The following is a 3631-nucleotide window of genomic DNA, read 5'->3' on the forward strand; positions in this document are numbered from 1 at the left end:
CCCTAGGGCACCTCCTTCCCCGTTCAGAGCTCAGGACGGGACTGCTGCTGCTCACCCACTGCCTTGCACCTCTGCCTGGCTCCAGCTTTTCCTCAGCTGGCCCCTCCTTCTTCCCTCCCCACTGCACTGGGTTCCCACTAGGGCTGTGTAAGGCTTCAGCTCGCACTTCAGATCCAGGGCCACGTTGGATGCTTTGGCATCCAAAGCAGCATGCCTGGAGTGAAGCGCTGGCTCATTCAAGCTGTCCAAAGCAGTTTGGAGCTTCTGAAGCACTCCGGAAAAGCTTTGGATGCTTCTGACGCTGAAAGTGAAGGTTACAAGGGGAAGGGAGGGAGAGCGGTGGGGGAGGGGGAGCGGCGGTGGGAAGACTGACTTGTAGGTGACCAGTGAGAAGGATTTCTCTCTGGCTGCCTTTCCAATGACAGCATCTGGGGGGGAGGGACCTAGAAACAGCATACAAGCCTCTGTTTGGAGGCGTGCTGTGCCTTTTGCAAGCTTGTTCCCTCTCAGGAACTGCGTGAGAAAGGCACACTCAGACTCGGGCATCTCAGCTTGGTTGCTTTACTCAGTAGTTGAACTTGCCTGCTCCTTTTTGTTGTTAGAAACAATTGAATAGGATTTAGCTTATCTCATCTTAGCTTAGCATCTCTTAGTACTATTCAATTAATTTCTTTCAATTTATATTTGCTCTTTTTTTTTTGCAAACTTTGAAAAAAGAAAGCTGTATTTTCCCTGCCAGCATGATCCATCACTGTGCAGGGAGGCACACAGATTGCACACTTGTGCATACACATACACACACAATATAATGAAGAAAAAATCAGATATTTATAGAAGAAGAAGACAGCACAAAAATTTTACATTACTCTTAACACTGAAGCAAACAATCAAAGAAGAGTCCAGTGGATGCATGCAACAGAGGGAATAAAACACAACACAAAAGGAGTCACACACACACACACAGAGACCTTTTGCAGCACAGGAAACATTAATATGAAGATTGCTAGAAAGGCAGGCGCCAGGTCTTCTGGCAGGGAAGGGAGAGGGGCTAGGGGGAGAGCTACAGCTGCAAGCCCCAGCCCCGAACACAGACGTATTCTCTTCCCAAGCAGCCATGACATCAGTGCTGCCAGTGGAAGCTAGGTGGTGGGAGCAGTGTCTGCACCTGACGTTCCTGCACCTTCACCACCTCCCCTCACTCCAGAAGTAGGTACCAGCAGTGGAATCTCCTCCATTCCAATGTCATCTCTCAGCATGAACTTCCCACTGCCAGAGGAGGAGCTGGAGCTGGAGCTGGAACCAGGGATGCTGAGTGCACTGGCATAAGCAATTCTGGGGACTGAGGGAGAATCAGAGTTTGTGCTCCACACCCCTCAAATTTCCCCTAGATACAGGTCTTCTCCAGAAAGCAGCACCTCGGAGGAGGCTGAGGATGTAGAGGCAAGTGACTTAGCTGAGGCAGCTCCTCCTGCTGTTGAACCTCAGCCTGCTGAGTGAGATAAGGGAGGATCCTCACCCTCAACCCAGAAGCAGGAGAGTAGTGTCGTGTGGGAGTATTTTGAGGTGGCAGATGATCCCAGGTTTCCCATCTGCCAGCACTGCTGAAGGCACATGAGCCATGGCAAGGATGTGAGACACTTTTCCACTACAGCGATGCTGCTGCATCTGAGGAGGCAACACCCCCCTGCCCTTCTTCCTGCTCAGCCTAGCACCAGTGCAAGTGTGCCAAAAGGGAAGTCCCCAGCTTGCTCCAAAGTCCCCTTCCCCCAAAGCAGAGGCAGGCCACCCTGGATCAGTCGGGGAAAGGTGGACAGGAAGTGGGGTACGTTCCCAAGGTGAGAGAAATCACCCAGAGCATTGGGGAGATGCTTGCTCTGGATAGCCAGCCCTTCTCCCTAGTTGAGCAGCCAGTGTTCAGGTGATTCATAGCACTCCTGGCCCCATCTTACAAAATGCTCACATGCACCACCTTTAGCAGGACAGTGGTGCCCTCCCTGTATGAGGCATGCAGGGAGTACTTGAGGGAGGATCTGCACAAGGAAGGACCACAGGTAGCCTTGCACTTCACCTCCAACATCTGGAGCAGCTGGGGTGGCGATCACACCTACCTCTCCCTCATAGGGCATTGGTGCGATCAGTCAGGCCATTGGTAGGCTCTACTGCAAGCCGAGGTGCTGGATGAGTCCCAAACAGTGAGGGAAATCATGAGGGCCATGAACTGCTTGGGGCGAGGGTGACTAATTGGGCAGGCCAAGCTCACCCACGAGTTCATGCTCACTGGCAATGGTGCCAATATGGTGAAGGCTGTCCATGATGCCAACTTTGTGTGGCACACAGGCTGCACCTCAAAGTGAGGGATGCCTTGGAGGGGGACAGGGCTGCCAGTGACAGTGCTGCCACCACTACTGCTACAAGCCAGCTGATTTCAAAATGTAGGAAGGTGGTGGGCTACTTGCACTGGAGCATCAAGGGGGGTAAGATGCTGGGGGAGAAACAGGCAGAGCTGAGCATCCTGCAGCACAAAATCATGCAGAATGTGGAGACTCAATGGAACTCCACATACCTGATGCTCATTGGTGGAGCAACAGAAAGCCATCCATGAGATAGCCTTGCTTGGGAAGTTTGGGATCAGCGGCTCCCTGAACAGAGCTGAGTAGGGTACCATCTCCCAGATCTTGGTGGTCCTCAAGTCCTTCTTTGAGGCTACCGAGACCCTTAGTGCTGGTGATGCCCTCCTCAGCCAGGTGATCCCCCTAGTGAGGGAACTGGAGAACCAAATGGAGAAGTTCCAGGGAATCAATGTTCCTGGCTGGGGCAGGCCGCTGTCATCATACGTACAGGCAGGCACTGGCAAGGCAGATGAAGGAGGGCATCAGGAGACAGCTGGATCCCTTGTGGTCCAGTACAGTCCACATGATGGCAAACATCTGCAACCCAAAGGTGAAGGGGAGCATGTGCACTGGCAACACCAAAAGCCTCAATCACTGGACACAGATGCTGGTCAACAAAGGCAGGGAGGCCAAAGTGCAGAGGTGACGGGATGTGGAACAGGGAGATCCACTTTCCCGTGCCATCACTCCCAACTCCAGCACCAGTGCCAGCACTAGCACCAGCCAGTCTCCTCCACACCAACCACTGCCAATGTGGCCACGGGCATGGCTTCAATGCTGGGGTCAAAACATACCAGACCCCACTCTGAAAAGTGGTTTGCCTTGTAATTTGTTCCCTCTCAGGATCAGGCCTGAGAGACTGGAAGCAGAGTGTTTTTTTGGTGAGGAATGTGCCCCCACAGGTAGTTGGGTTTTGTTGTCTTTGATAGGTTCTGGTGTGCAGTCTGTGGTGGTACTGAAGATAGTTGGCAGGTTTTGTGTTTTCAGCTTTAGGAAGTTGGCTTCAGTTCTGGTGATGAGGTTAGGTGCTTGTTTGAATGTACAAACCACTTTTCAGAGCTGGGTCTATGAACTACACTTCATCAGCCTCCTAGGTAGCAGATACAGAAACTCATGGAGTCAATATATACAGTGGAATTCTGGCACACTGAGACCTGCCAGACATCTGACACCCCAGGCACCTCCGTACTTTTACCTGCACTGATATATCCCCCTTTCTCCCCTACCCCCCACCCCAGCCT

This window comes from Crocodylus porosus, unplaced genomic scaffold (assembly GCF_001723895.1).
Source record: "Crocodylus porosus isolate Cpor-Errol unplaced genomic scaffold, CroPor_comp1, whole genome shotgun sequence".
Classification (NCBI taxonomy): domain Eukaryota; kingdom Metazoa; phylum Chordata; order Crocodylia; family Crocodylidae; genus Crocodylus; species Crocodylus porosus.